This window comes from Periplaneta americana, unplaced genomic scaffold (genome assembly GCF_040183065.1).
Source record: "Periplaneta americana isolate PAMFEO1 unplaced genomic scaffold, P.americana_PAMFEO1_priV1 scaffold_21, whole genome shotgun sequence".
In the NCBI taxonomy this organism is placed as follows: domain Eukaryota; kingdom Metazoa; phylum Arthropoda; class Insecta; order Blattodea; family Blattidae; genus Periplaneta; species Periplaneta americana.
Genome location: NW_027185502.1, coordinates 3,558,970 through 3,576,048, shown reverse-complemented (window position 1 = coordinate 3,576,048; position 17,079 = coordinate 3,558,970). Strand labels below are relative to the sequence as shown.

The 17,079-nt window shown below is 36.2% G+C and overlaps 1 protein-coding gene across 8 annotated transcripts in view; it reads right to left on the bottom strand.

The window, feature by feature from the left end:
* Window positions 1-17,079, bottom strand: part of LOC138693781 (DNA mismatch repair protein Mlh1-like) — a 142,232-nt gene that overhangs the window by 79,176 nt on the left and 45,977 nt on the right. The window contains exon 1 of one of the 8 annotated variants that reach the window (XR_011330440.1): window positions 8,542-8,668. The exons of 5 other annotated variants lie outside the window; for them this stretch is intronic. The gene's annotated coding sequence lies outside the window, so the exon portion shown is untranslated. Of the gene's footprint in view, window positions 1-656; window positions 710-1,447; window positions 2,033-8,541; window positions 8,669-17,079 lie in introns of those variants that run through there. 2 more of the 8 variants (XR_011330438.1, XR_011330439.1) reach the window with 2 other exon arrangements.

The window sequence follows — 17,079 nt, the reverse complement described above, 5'->3', positions numbered from 1 at the left end:
CAATTTTTCCTAGTTTTATTTTGTATAAATAAACAAATAAGTAAATAAATGGAAGATATGAAAGAAACAAAAAAAAAAAAAAAACAAACAAATGCATAAATAAACAAAAATAAATAATTAAATAAGTGAGTGAGTGAGTGAACAAACCCAATGTTGGAATAAGTGCATGTAAAACATGTTTATTTCAGTTACAGAAAAATATGTTTTCTTCATCGATTAATAACACTGCAGAAAGACTTTCTTAAAACATGCATTCTTATTTGTCATTGCATTGGATACATTCTGATACAGGGTATTGCTACTATCTTCATATATTACGCAGCGGAGCCTAACACTTATACAGCTTTTTATGTGGGAGTATGATAGAATTTGATATCCATAGTTAGTACATTTAGTAAAGTATGTCCCAGAAAGCAGATAAGCCTCAGGCTGCAGTTCAAACCTTCGGGTCCCTCCTGCGCACAAGAGAAAAAAGTCCCAGAATACCTGATATGGTACATAACTCAATTTCATCAGAAAGTACATTAAGCAGATTTTGAACTAGACGCTCTCAATTTTTCTTGTCCGTTCTGGATAATTTTTTCATTTTCCCACTCCTACTCTAGTAAATATATTGTTATTGACACTGATTCTAAGGAAGGAAGTCTATTATTTACCGTCACTTCCTTGGTGTCTATAAGCAACAGGAAGTAAGTAGGTCTAATTTACTTATCTCTGGAGGCGATACTTTCATTCATTCTTCTGCCGACAACTGAAATTTACAGAAAAAATTGCAATTATCACATTTATTAATATTGGTCGAAACATTTACATGAATATTATTATTAACAGCTAACAGACCAAGTTATGTCATTCATTCATTCATTCATTCATTCATTCTTGTGCTGACGACTGAAATTAATGTAAACATTACAATTATAGCAGTTATTAATATTAGGGCAAAATTTCGATGAATATAATCAGGATTTATTTCTTTGCTTATTTCAAAGTCCTTTTTCACAGCTAACTGGATCCTTCATAATAACTGACCTGTTTCTCCACAAGGAACTCTCTTTCTTGTTACTCAAACTATCAGCTACATAACTTTCCGCAATTCTAGATGTCTCCATCCTCCATATCTCTTAAGTGCTAAAATATCCACACCTCTGTTTGCCAAGAACGTAGCTGAGTTCTTATAAATGAATGGCCTGTATACAGTTTAGGATTTTCCAAATTTAAAAAAGTTCCTACCTTGTAGGAATTGTAGAAAGAGTACTCCTCTCAACTTGATGTTTGTAACATTGTCCTTTGTTACATCGCATAAACAACCACGAATTGTTATTCCCAATCTTTGACCTAATCATAATGTACTGTACTTGGTAACGATTTGTAAATCACAAACACCATTTTTACTAGAAGTAATTGTGAATCTACGGGACATATCATTTTTAGAATCCTCAATACTCACGATAATAACATCAGCATTCACCTCAACATCTTTCAGTGTCAATCATAACAATTTTTCACAGCCACATGCTCCACCAATTTCCACAACTGCCATTCCTTTCACTAATAAGTATCTGTCATCAGGAGCATCTGTAAGGAATTCAAGCACTAGATTTGTTCAGTTTGTACACGTTATTCTTTCGTCTCAACAAAGCTTTCAGTTTAGAGTAGCTATTTTGACATGTCAATATTATCTCCAATAAAAAGATTTGCCTTTAACATGGAATATCCACACCAAGAACTAGCCGCTGAGTTTCCTATTTCTGACTTTTCAAAGAAATATGCTAACAAAGAAGTTTCACAAATAATCGTCTTCTTAACACTGCGCCATTCCTTAAACATCTTGTATGAATGTTCATATTGTTTTTTTTATTTCTGCGGCAATAAAAATTCACAAGCAGTTCTTTAAGCTTCTCCAACATCACCTAAAATCATTTTTAAAGACTACAATACATTTTTCAAAATGCCTGCCACACTTCTTTATGTATACACTGTTTTGAAACTTCAACAACTAACGGACTAGAAGGCCGGGGTTCGGACGGTGACAGAATTTTCTCATTATCAAACTTCCAGAACAGCCCCGAGGTTCAACCAGCTTCCTATCAAATTGAGTACCGGGTCTTTCCCGGGGGTAAAAGACAATCGGAGCATGGTGCCGATCACAACACATAATTCTAGTGCCGAGGTCAAGAAAGCATGGGCTCCACCTCCATGCCCCCAAAGTGTCTTCATGGCATGTGAAGTGGATACCATTTTTAAAACAACAATGTAATAAAACAAAAAAATAATATTCATTTTGTTAAATCTTTACCAGATTTTGAAAAACCTCAGATGTCAAACATTTTCAAACATGAATATTGAGTCATATTCTATTTAAAAAATATTTTTGGATACAGAAATATTCGTTGTGTTTTTACTAACATTTTCCATTCATATAGTCCAATAATTCTTAACTCATGCATTTCTTTTAAACAGTTTTTTGTGTTTCCCCAAATATATATATATACGCAATAAGGGGAAAACAAAGAATTGTACGCACATCAAAAAGCAATTCTATGATACTTTTCTCATGTTTCTAAATATGTGAATACACATAAATCAACTGAAAAATTGTATTAATTCTAAAATACACATCTCCCAAAATGCTGTTGTTCATGTCCAAATATGTGTTATTGCGAAATTCTGTGTAATCATGTAGTCAATATTGTATGTTAGACGTTATGGAAAGAAAAATATCTTAATTTCTAAAATATATGTCTCTCAGAATAGTATTCTTTATGTTACACAATGACTTCTCGCGAAATTATACTGTATCTTTCTCTATTCTGTATATAAAATAAAAAATTATATAAGTAATATGACCTGAATTTGTGAGATAATAATAATAATTTCTCAAGTCATGTTTTGAAAAAACCGGATATGATGTAAACAGGCATACAGGGGTAAAAAATCTTACAATATAAATTTAATTATATACGTATAAGGAAGATTTTAACAGAAAAATTAGCATCTTCTGGAGAAGAATGAAATGTATGAAATGGACAGACAGAATAAGAAATTAAGCTGTACGGAAAAGAATGATGCTGAAACTGATCAGAAAGAATGAAAGGAATTGGTTGGGTCACTGGCTGAGAAGAAACTGCCTACTGAAAGATGCACTGGAAGGAATGGTGAACGGGAGAAGAGTTCGGGGCAGAAGAAGATATAATATGATAGACGACATTAAGATATATGGATCATATGCGGAGACTAAGAGGAAGACTGAAAGTAGGAAAGATTGAAGAGAGCTGAGTTTGCAGTGAAAGACCTGCCCTTGAGCAGAATACTAAATGAATAAATGAATACTGATTCTTTGTACGACTGATAGTGAGATAAATTTTTGTTCGAGATGACACCCCAACAGGTTCAGACTGAAAACAAGGTAATCCTTATTTATCGTCAGCTGTCTCTGAAGTTCAAGTAAAAGCACATATAGACATAAAATTGATGTCAGCACAGCTTCAGATCAATGTACAGATCTTATAATTATTTTATATCTGTCTCTGTACAACATCACATTTACAGTGGGAAGGAAAGGACACTGCAGAAAGGTTGTAATGTTTTTTAATAGGCTGACGCCCAAGAATAAGACAAGCCACTTGAAATTTAATGGTCACTGACAGGCAGAGATAAAATATAAGATCTGCAGAACATTGAGTCAACACTTAGTGGGCTTGTAGGTACCGAGGATGTGTTTTTGTTTTGCTGAACTTCAAGACAATGCTAACTCATTTAAAGCTTGTGTGACTATACCCTGCATATATTTTCGTTTAGTTTTACTTTGTGTATAGTTTGATTTCTTCCATTATTTTATTTGTACTCCTGGTGGTGGGTGTGGAAGAGAAGTTCTGTTGGCCTTATGGGGACACAACTATATTTTGGAACTTTTTTCTTATTTGACCAATCTTTTTCAAATTTGGAGAAAACGTTTAATATACACATGGAAAGTAACATGCAAAATCTCAGCTCATTAGATCCAATACTTTTCAAAATAAAAAAATATTTCAATTTTTAAACAATCATTAATATGAAATATCACTTTTAATTATCATTTTTTATTTTTTGGCTTTGTGCATTTGATTGTGACTTTTCAATGAATAGGGGAAGAATTCTGCGTATTGATTTAGTTCTGTCACGTAAATTAGTGTAGAAATTTAATTTTTCTTTTCTATGACACTTTTTCTCTAATTTTTAAGTTGAGTGTCCCCCCTTAAATACACCATAAAATTAAATTAAAAAAACAGTTGGATGTAAGGCCCTGATGAAATGTTTTCTTTTAGGCGTCTGATGTACAACTGTTTTCATTTGAGTTGACCCTGACAGGCATTTGGCTAAGAAGTTTATTAATTCATGTAAGGAACGCTATGTAAAGATTCATCTTTATTGACAAGAAAAGATTGGTAAAGGGCAATTTATTCGTTTTGTTTGTCTATAGTTGTCTGAAAAGTCTAAACAGTTTACTTAAAAATGGAAGCTGTTTGGGACTTCAAAGGTTGGCACTTCGCCAAGTTTGGTACTTCAGGGTTGGTAATCCTCCATTAGGAGGGCGTCTACAAACATGATGATGGTGAGCTGTTGCGGCTAGAACATCAAGGACAATAAAGCACATTATTCTACAGTCCACGTGTGCTTTATTCATCAATACGACCTTCGCAGGACTTTACATTTGATCCCCGCGAACCGGATAAGTATTAGTGACATTGGAAACACAGGTAACAGTGCAAAAATCAGTGAAACATAAAAGTGATTTTGTGGTCAAAATCCAAGATGGCTAAGAATGAATGCTGAGAATTGTACAAGAAAGGCAAGTTCTGTGAGAGTCATCTAGCGGCCTGACAGTCAACTCCTTGCACCAAGCTACAGAAGCTACAATCCAGTATTTCCACCTAGCGGCCTTGCACTGAACTCCAAGGGCTGCAATCCAGTTCCATCAAGACGTCCAGGTCAACAGAAGGTCGTTGACCAAGGAAACAACTGAGGCCAGTAATTCTAACAATCAGGTTGGCAGTGAGATTCAAACTATGTCATCAACAAGGTAGGACAACATGAGTGATTCAAAGATACTTATAATACATCAGAGAGGTTTAGCTAAGACTAGTTTAGCTAGACTTGAAACATTTCTTGGAAGGGTTCATGAAGTAACAGAACCGGGTTTGATCAAGGTAAAATATGAGAGACTAGAAAGAATACAAATGAAATATGAAGAAAGTCAAGTTCAATTAGAAATGATAGCAGACAAAGATCATTCAGAGGGCAGGATAGAATTTGAAGAGCAGTATGATAGAGTAAAATCAAGATTTTTAACAATAATGGAAAGCAGTAATAATGTTGCACAAGAGAGTAATCTACCCATTGTTGAAGGGAAAATAAAGTTGCCGATTATTAGTCTGCCTAGTTTCAATGGAGACTATAGCACTTGGCTCAACTTTAGGGACACGTTTAGCAGTCTAATAGTAAAAAATAGTGATTTAGCAGAAGCTCAAAAAATGCATTATTTATTATCTGCACTAAAGGGAGAACCACACAAACTAGTAGAAAATCGAACAATATGTAATGTAAATTTTAGAATTGCTTGGGACATGGTTTATCAGAGATACAACAATGAAAAATTTATTGCATCGAAACATGCGACAGCAATCTTGTCACTTCCAACAATGAGCAAGGAATCACACGGAGATTTACGGTCATTAGTGAGCCAAGTAAAGAGCAATATGAATGCGTTAGAAGCGCTATCTTTAGAGGTTCCATTACATGAAGTACTATTATCATAATTGATACTGGAGAAAATAGACACTCAGAGTAGGCGCAAATGGGAATTAAGCTGCGCAGATCGAAACATGTCAACACTCAAGGAGTTATTGGATTTTCTTGAACATAAATCTCAGGCATTAGAAACAATAAAGGGTACGACTTCGATACCTGAAAACATAGTAAAGTTAGATAGAGGAAAGCAAGCGAGTAAGGCATTGATAATGACACAACCTAGATGTTATTATTGTAACCAGTCACATTCTCTGTACAATTGTCAAGCTTTTTCATGTAGCAGTATGCAGGGGAAGAAGACCTGCATTCTCAAGCACAGACTCTGTTGGAACTGTTTGCGAAGCCAACATTTAGTGAAGATTGTCGAGCTGGGACCTGCAAACGGTGTGGAGCGAAGCACCATACACTCCTACATCCAAACCAGACAGCAGAGACACAACAAAGGGATTCCGTGACTACACAACAGACATGTCACAGCATCAACAATGAAGTAAGGTCACATGTATTGTTGTCGACAGCCATTGTAATGGTGGAGAACGCGCAAGGAGACTTACAACAATGTAGATGTGTTCTTGATAGTGGTTCACAATGCAATTTTATGACTGAAGAATTAGCACAGAGATTGAGATTACGAAAGTCAGTGGAAAGAATTCCTATACAAGGAATAAATGGAACACCATTGAAAACTACGCATTCGGTGTATACTCAGTTATCATCAACAGATGGAAAGTTCACAGCTGATACAAAGTTCTCAGTGATTTCTAAGATCACGGGGAAGATGCCTGCAGTCTACGTAAAATACAAGAAGGAAGATATCCCATCTGGAATGAAACTAGCGGATCCTACTTTCAACAAACCAGGGAAGATTGATCTACTGATAGGATCTGAACTATTCTTCCGAATATTGCGACAAGAAGCAAGAGTGGACGTAAACGACTCGCTATCCATGCACAACACAAAACTAGGGTGGATATTATCTGGTAGGATTCAAGCAACGACAGCAGAGGTTATTTCGACTATAGCAGTAACATTACTTCTTACTTGTAACAGGGACAACTTAGAACAACAACTACAGTGTTTCTGGGAATTAGAAGATATTCCAGAGAGAACAAGAACAGTAGAAGAAGAAGAAGAATGTGAAAAACATTTTGTAGCAACTACAACAAGAGATCAAACTGGAAGATTTGTGGTTCGACTTCCTCGACGTCCAGACCATGAGCAGTTAGGACACATGGGAGAAATAGATACAAGGAAAGAGGAAGAACACAAGGCAAGTTGTTACCTTCCACATCATGCAGTTTTCAAGAACTCGGGAGAAGAACGAGAAACAAGGGTGTTTGACGCATCAAGTAAGACAACGGAGGTCACATCATCAGCACCATTTCAAGCTACACAATGCTTAGAAATGCCGGCTGAAGAAGTATCACGAAGATATCCATTAGCTTCAAGAGCTCTGCAACGAGATTTCTACATGGATGATCTTCTCAGTGGTTGCAGTGAGCTGCAAACAGCCCTCACAACAATGCCAGAACAACGAACTCTACTAAGCAGGGCAAGAGACAACACAGAGCAAGAGGATATGACACTCAGATTCTCTTCACTACACAGACTACAATGGGTACTCTCGTATTGTCTCAGATTTGTTCACAATATTAGAAGAGGAGCAAAGAAGAGAACTGGTACATTGACAAAGAAGAATTGCGGTACGCACTGGTGTCATGTATCAAACAAGCACAGCTTCAAGAATACTCGACGGAAATCAAGGATTTAAATACTCTTTCCACAGTATCAACGAAGAGTAAACTGAAGGATCTGAATCCATTCTTAGATTCTGAAAACATTCTCAGGGTGGGTGGAAGACTGAATAACTCTTCTAAGTCTTATGAACATAAGCATCAAGTTATTCTTCCACCAAAGAAAAACATAACAAAGCTGATAGCAGAAGCAGAACATTTAAGACTACTACATGCGAGTTCACAGCTTTTAACAGCATCTTTAAGGCAAAGATATTGGATTGTAAACATTCGACGTGTGGTAAGACCCATTATTCATAAATGTCTACCATGCTTCAAACAAAGGGCCAGCACATCCAAACAACTTATGGGACAGCTACCTATTCCACGGGCGACAGCTTCTCGACCGTTCATAAATTCTGGAGTGGATTATGCCGGACCTTATTTTATAAAACATGGTTCAACAAGCAAGGTCAAGGTTAAATGCTATATCGCATTGTTCGTATGCCTTAGTACGAAGGCAATACATTTGGAGTTCGTCAGAGACTTGACGACAGCATTTCTCGCCGCCTTACGATGATTCACAGCTAGACGAGGGAAATGTGCAAATATATACAGTGACAACGGTACCAACTTCATAGGAGCCAAGAACGAATTACGAGAGTTGCATCAATTATTGAAGACTAGAGAAGGGAGCAAGGCGTTGGAAGAGTTTGCTGCTAAGGAAGAAGTCAATTGGCACTTCATTCCACCCAACTCTCCACATTTCGGGGGGACTCTGGGAGGCCGGAGTCAAATCCATGAAACATCATCTAAGACGTGTCATCGGAGCCAACTGCTTGACATACGACGAGTTGCACACTTTAATATGTCAAGTTGAAGCAGTTCTCAATTCCAGACCCATCACGTCCATATCAAACGATCCTGATGATCCCTCTTATCTTAGTCCAGTCATTTTCTTATAGGTACTCCTTTAATGTCCTATCCTGAATCAGACTTATCCTCGTCACCAATCAATTACCTGTCTCGTTGGGAACACATCCAGAGGATGCATCAAGACTTCTGGAGGAGATGGTCATGTGACTATCTAAATGGCTTGCAGCAGCGATCCAAGTGGTGTACGAAGGAAGGCAACATCCAGCCAGGTGCAGTAGGTTGCTGAAAGAAGACAACCTTCCACCTATGCAGTGGAAGCTAGCAGTGATCCCAGGAAGGGATGGACTGATTAGGGTAGCAGTCATTCGAACTAAAGATGGAACATTCAAACAGCCTATTAGTAAATTGTGTTTGTTGCCAAATGTTAATTCATGTTAATTTTGCATGTTTTCAAGGGCCATCAGACTTTCAGTGATTTTCAGTAACAATTTCTGTAACTATTTTGTGTTAAATGTTATACATTTAAGGTGGGCAGTATGTTTGGGACTTCAAAGGTTGGCACTTCGCCAAGTTTGGTACCTCAGGTTGGTAATCCTCCATTAGGAGGGCGTCTACAAACATGATGATGGTGAGCTGTTGCGGCTAGAACATCAAGGACAATAAAGCACATTATTCTACAGTCCACGTGTGCTTTATTCAACAAGAAGAGCTACCAGGACTTTACAGAAGCAAAAAGGTGTTTTCAGCTAGTAGAGATCTACCTTCGTGGACAAGAAAACTTAGTAAAAGCAATTCGTTCTGGTTGTCTATAATTGAGTTAACGAGATTTCTGCGAAGTTTAACAACCAGTTTAATGCAAAATAGAAGCAAAAAAGGAAAACTCAGACAACATAAGGTGCTTTCAGGTAGTACAAATTAAAAGTTACATTATTTTGTTCTGTTATAAAATAAAATGAATTACTGTACTAAAGGACACTAAAGGATTCCAGAATGGACATATTTTCGTTGAAATTATTGAATTTTCCAAAAATGTAAGCTTCGAAAATAGAAATGGAACATACATCTTGATTACACAACTTTTAACACTATATCACTTTGGAATATGTATTATATGTCTTTCTCATGTTAAATTTTATGGATGTGTAGAACTTCCATGTCCGTTTTGATGTCTCTGATATGCAGATCAACACACAACTCAATTTCAGAACACACACACTCTTTGACTCCACATTACACTACACAAACACACCCCCACAGGAAACAAAATAAAAGGCGCCAAGACCAGCAACAACCAGTTCTGAAGATGGTCAATAGCAGGCCGAAACATGTTAACCAGGTACGGTAAATTTAACATGAAGACATATAATACATATTCCGAAGAAATGCAATGTTAATTATCAATTAGTTGTGTCATGAGTAAGGGGCGTCTCTCTAATCATTCTTCACTTAATGATACCATTAGAAGAGCATTAACATCATCAGGGGTTCCATCCATCTTAGAACCTTCCAGGATCAGCTGTTCAGATGGCAAAAGACCCGATGGTCTGATTCTAGTCTCATGGCATGTAGGCAAATCCTTAATTTGGGATTCATATGTGTGGATACACTGGCCCCTTCTCATCTGTCTTCAACCTCTAAGACACCAGGATCTGCAGCAGGAAGTACTGCTATCAGTAAACATCATAAATATAAACATTTTACAGATAATTATATTTTTATCCCTTTTGTGGTTGAAACATTTGGATCATTCTGTAGTGAAGCCAAAGTTCTTATCTCCACCACAGACAGAAGTTTAGTCCTAGTCCAGCTTTTTGGGGCTCATCGAAGCAGTCAATATCTGTATCAGCGCATTGGTATCGCCATTCAGTGTGGTAATGCAACAAGTATTCTTGCATCCTTCCCTAAGTCCTCTTATTTAGATGAAATTTTATTTTTTAATTAATCAATTTATATCAATACACCACATTTTATTTTATTATACTTTCATTCTGTATACAGAAAATTTATGTAATCAGTTAATTAATATGATTTATACTAGTATGAGGCAATATGTTGATTGTATATACCTCAAACTTAAGTTTCAAAAGTAGCAATATTATTTTTTGTGTAACTACAATTGAAATTTATTTTCATTTAAATAAAATTATGTATTATCAACATTAGTTTTAGAAGTAATTACTAGGGAAATAGACATTTATTGGAATTATCCAATGTCGAATTAACCTATTTGTATTATATTATAATTTGAAAAAGTTTCCAATCCACAGAATCTATATTTTCTATCAGTACTGGTACGTTAATTAGCACATGACTGACATAATGTATTGTGATTAAAAAAAAAACGGTGAAATTTCAACTGTCTACTTTCACTTGTTCCAGAGAAAATGGGGACACATGCAAAGAAATGTAACTTTTTTAAAACCAAATACACAAATGAACACGTGGGAAGAACTATATTTCCTTAACTGCACATTAAGGTTCATCTCCTAGACCTAATTTAATATAATATTTAATCCTCCTCAATTTGGTGAGGTTGCCAAAGACAAAGAATGTTAAACAGTAACATTTAAGATGGCATTAAAAATGTCTTACAAGAAATTTGTTTACAACAAATTAAAATTTACAGTAGATAATATTTCACATAATGAAAATTTCCAGTAAAATAAAAAATACAGATAAAATAGAATGAGAAAATTCAATTTGAATTGAAATACAAGTGTTGCCGTAAAATCTGCAGAGAACCCTTCAAAACTATCATAGAAATGATATGAAAATGCTGCCTACATAGTACAGAATGAAGTTTCTGGTAGAAAATTAATAAAAGAAGAGAAAGAAGATCTCTAAGCCAAAGAGTTTTGAAGTTCATACTCTCGGAAAAAGTAAAGATTTGTGACTTTTATACTGATAAAAATCATCTAACATGAATGTAATTCATAACTGCATCATAAAATGTATGTTATATCAATTTCTTCAGAAAAGTTAAAGATATGCTTTAAATACAAAATACGGAAACAACAATATTTAAATTCCCTTGCAGCCAGTTGACTACATTTAAAATCAGGTCGAAAGTTCTCAACCCAAGTACTATCAATTTTCTTATCTACAGTTTCTACCCACTGACGCTAGTTCCATTCTTTCATTCTCTATGGAATTCGCATTCATCACTAGATGCATAACAATGCCATCTTCAATAATGCAAATGACGTATTGGACCGCCATTATGGGTTTTGATTTCATTTAAAGCAAGCAAAGATAGCACCTTACGGAGAGTACGTGTATTGAGGAGCTCGGTTCGATTCCCATGGGACAACTAAGATAAACTTCTTCCCACTGAGGTAAGCTTTCTAAGTTATTGTATGATTCCTGCTTGAAAACTGCAACAATAAGTACGGAATGAAAACATTTACGTTTTGTAGCGTCAATGACGATTCTAGGATTAAATGTATATATTGGGGACTGATAATTAAACCTCGATTGTCTAAAAACACTGCCGAACGTGAAATGCAATTTCAAAATTACTGAGGACAATGAGGTTTTATGGTTTTCATACACTACATTGTTTTATGACCATCTTCCTTATTAATAAATACAAACAATATAAATCGTACAATGCTACACTTCTGAATGTTTGGAATTCTGTGAATCGTAAATTGTATTTAAATAGTATTTTAAATCTGGATTATACTGCAAAATGCAGGCCTACACAAAGTCACGGAAATAGGGATCAATAAGAACATGGAACATCAATAATAATAATAATAATAATTATTATTATATAATCGTAATATTACAAAATAAATATTAATAATTATTCATATAATTAATACTATTAATATCTAAAAATAAATATAATATTTATCAGTTCCATATTTGAATTCTCTGCGTATTTATCCATGAAAACAAATTACCGAAATAGGTTAAATGCAGAAATTTGTAGCCTCTTTAAAGAACATATTCAACCCACCCAACAGAACAATTACGTTCTAGATTTTATATAATTTACTTACTTACTTATGGCTTTTAACGAACCTGACATTCACTGTCGCCCTCACATAAGCCCTTCATCGGTCCCTTTCCTGAGCAAGATTAATCTAGTGTCTACAAACATATCCCACCTCCTTCAAATCCATTTTAATATCATCCTCCCATCTACGTCTCGGCCTCCCCAAAGGTCTTTTTCTCTTCGGTCTCTATGCATTGTGGATTTGCCCATAAGTGCTACATGCCCTGCCCATCTCAAATGTCTTGATTTAATGTTCCTAATTATGTCAGGTGAAAAATACAATGCCTGTAGTTCTACGTCGTGTAACTTTCTCCATTCTCCTGTAACTTCATCCTTCTTAGGTCCAAATATTTTATTTTATATAATTACGTGCGTTAATTATTATTAAAATTAAAATATATTAACATTTGTATTGTATTGTATTTGTAAGGATTATTTGTTTTTTTTTATTTTTTTTTTATTCTTTTAAAGATCTTAGGAAAGTTCATAGTAGGCCTATGTACTGATTATAGTGAATGTGCACTTTAAACTAAATTGAAAATGTATTATTAACAGTTGAAGTTCATGTGTGACATTGGAAAAACTTAATAGACTTTGTTTGCAAAAAATATGCTAGGATATGTATTTTATGATTCAAAATCTTGTAGAAATGCAATTATACATATATCAAGAGTTGTAGATATAATAATAATAATAATAATAATAATAATAATAATAATAATAATAATCTGTGGTGCTACAGCCCATGAAGGGTCTAGACCAACCAGCCGGCTGCTGGCCTCACACCCATATGCCAAAGCACAGGTGGACGATCAGAATGGAGGTATCATGTGGTTAGCACGATGATCCTCCCAGCCGTTATAGCTGGCTTTCGCAACCGGATTTCACTACCTCCATAGCTCTCCAAGTGCATCACGATGCTGGGTGGGCACCAGTCCCATACACTGGCCGAAATTTCATCAGAAAATTTCTTCCCCCATGAGGACTCGAACCAGCGTGCATTCAGTAACGCGAGTCCTAGGCAGGATGCCTTAGATCACGACGCCATGCTGCGGGGCTGTACATATTATATTTTGAAAAATTTACATCACACATGAGGTAAGGTAATTATAATATTTTTCATAGTGTGATTTACACGACAATGAAAGACAAGGAGAATGCATTCCCTACTATAATTTCACAATTTCTGCTCTTTTATTTGCATGAAAATTATGAGAGGTGGATAGGATTTTCAGCAATGATGAACTGAATTGCAACGGCAAGGAAATTAAATTTTGAATATTATTTTACCGCCTATTCCTCAAAATATATTGTGACTTACATGACTTGCCAAGGTACTTACAAACATAATATTCTCAACCTTCTGTATGTTTCTGTGTCCATATACAAAGAATAAAAGAAATGGAGAGAATACAAGCACATCTCCAACTCTGTTGTCGCTAAATACAGCTATGAGGCTTTTCGAAGCGAAAGTGTGTGCTACGCTCACGTATGGGCTAGAGCTTATATGGGAGCATCTAACTTCAAGTCACATGAGGGCAGTGGAGGGTCTCAGGCCAGCTTCCTCAAGAGGCAATGGGGGTTTCAAAATTTGCACCATCGAGATTGACCTTCATACTAGCCCGAGAGACATATCGTCCCTCCTCTGGCAAACTAGCGATAGTGCAATATAGACCTTAAGTGCAGGGCGCTTATTTTTCACTTTCGCTAGTTTGCCAGAGGAGGGACGATATCTAGTGGAGGATCTGAGGATCAACCTGCAGCTGCCATCTACAGAGTGGTACAAGAAGCTGCCTGAAGAGTTGCGGAGGAAGAAGGATGAAGTATGGGAGGAGTTTTACACTACTGAGGCAATGACGTGACGCGAGTGGACTGAGACAAACTTTCAGATGAGACACTTAGGAACAGGACTAGCTGTGCATGGTTTGCATTTCAAAATGTGCGTGACAACAAGTTTTCATGACCCAAGGAATACATGCGTGTGAGATGTCCAGCAAGAATATGCTCCATCAGTGAACTTGTAAAGGACATATAGATCAATGCACATTGTGCGCAATTTATTTCTATAATTGTTCAGTTTCTGAAGCAAAATATATAACAGCTGTATACAAAGTACAACTATGTGACACCCAACGAGCAGACTGTATCACATCTTGGTATTGAAAGCAATAACTTTCAATGAAGTCATTTGAATAATTATTGTATTGGGCACAATATTTTTCTTCAGGGTTTGAAAATAAGAAGATTGTTTTGAGTTAATAAATTTGCATGTTTAAGGAACTGTGGCAGCTTACCTCTCACTGCGTCCAGTATCTCTGTAACAGACTCACATATTCTTTTTCTGGATGTGTCCTCCTCCGTCTTTCACCCATTATTTGTAGATTCTTTCATCATCTCTGATATCTTGTGAAAATACATTAAGAATGTATCTAGCAGTGCCACAGACATCATCCACTTCACTTTGTTCTCATCGCATACCAACGTTTCGTATAAAATCTGATATGCTCTTAGACATTTCTGATAATGATGCAAGTAGCAGTGTCATGTTCTCATGATAAATACAGAGGCATAAATGTTCAGGAGTGTGTTGTGGACGAAGTTCACCAAATCTTGCCAATTCAATTTTAAATTCTGGGTAAGTGTTTTGAGACTGTTTGTAGGTTTCACTCACACCAAGGGACAGGAACCACTTTTGTACCTTCTCTTTTTCACCTTCTGAACAAATGATGACATAATCCTTGGTCCCAGGCATTTGATAGGACATGCTGTTACTGTTATAGAAAGCTCACAGGTCCCTCGAATAACAGCTAAATTGACAAGAACTCATATCTCTTCTTTGGTGCTCCTGTTATTGAAGTGGTCTTAAAGTCGACAGAAATTGAAATATATTGAATCCCGTAATTGCTTGTATCCCACTTGGTCTGATCACTTGGTTGGATTCATTTTAAATAGACTTACTAGTTGCCAGAAAGAAAAAAAAGTGCTTACCGGTATGTTTTATCTTTCACATTCGAATGTGGAAGGCTGCACAGTGTATAATGCATTTTCGGCACTGCCTCCGAGATTGTGGAAAGAAAAAATATATAATCATCATAATCTATCAGCCGGAGTGTAATCAAACTCACATCCCCAGCACACGAGTCCCTTTCCCTGCTCCATCTACGCTGGTTATCACTAGCTGTGTTAAATTAAATTCCAAGCATTCCAAAAATTTTAGGCGACCATTACAAGTCTTTCAGAACTTTCGAAACAATTCCAGGAATCTACATGTATTTCACTGACTCAATTACCTATCGAAGTTTCTTGCAGTATTACAGGTTTACAGAGACATCTATCTGCACCAGAGAGTGAACTCTGTATGTTTCACAGAATCCACTCATTCAGCAATAAGACTAGTTTAATTGCGTCAATCTACATCATGGGACACCCAACTTTAGTTTTGTTCTAAAGTGAGCCAAATTACGGCATTTATAGCCCTTTAAACTTCACCATCGTCGAATAAAATTTTACTATCTACTATTCCACATCTCTGAAATGTTTCAGGAACAACAGGAGTCCATGGAGTGAGAAGACATCAACAAGCAGCCCATGGAGTGGGACCCAGCCGAACATCTGGCTGCACCAGGATACCAGACAATGGAATGGGATACCTAACAGAATTAATGATGGTGGACAAACCGTTTCGCCAACAAGGTAAGACCTTGCGGCTTGCATCTTCTTTATTAGATCAAATAATTGAATTATCATGAACTATTACTCCAGCAGTATTCCTCGTCTGCAATTCAGTAGCAGGAAGCTGGGGATTTAAGATCATTTACCTCTAGAAATATAAGGCTTTTGCTTTGAGAACTATTATTATAGCATTTTTATAATGTCTGGAATGGAGAATTCTCCTTAATTCTTGAAATTAGTTTTTACAGATTTTTTGATAGCTTGCATGTTCGAATGTGTGGAAATATTTAGATTTTAACGACGATAAAACAGTATGTTCTTCCATATAGGGTTTTGTGTCTTTTGGAATTTAGGCAACACCAGTTGTTACAAACCGCATACAAAAACATCAACCACAGATGTACGAATATGTACAGATACGGAAACAAACATTGGAGTTTCCTTACTGTCTAAATTTCGCTTACAACACAGCGAGCATGTGCAGTTAACAAGAGCCCCTGTATATATGCTACTTGTGAACAGTCGTGCGAAACTGTTGCCTACATACAGGTGGACGCCCATCAAGACTCGCTCCATGAAAGAATTTCGAGAAGACTAAGCACTTAGTGCGTATGAGAATGTGTAGCGTTTCTTTTTTATTACGATTTTGTTGAGACGGACTGTTCCCTCTTTGTAGCACTTGTTCAGTCTGCTTATGATTTTCGTGTAGCTTTAATGCAACAGTCCCGGAAATCAAAAGTGCTGTAATGCTTTTCTGGTGTGCACAACAAATACAGAAAGGTGGGAGTAAGATTATTGCAGTATTCATATTAAATAGTGTAACGTACAGAAATTTACAATATGAGTAATAATTAATACTAACACTGAGCAATTCTGCGAAGCATGGCCTACGGAAAGTGTTGTCTGAGCGGTAGTTGTGTGTCGTGCTGACCACCATGGAGACTTGCAATAACCTTCACAAGCAATTTCTGCTACACGTCAAATGTGAGCTCTGCTAGACATATTTTC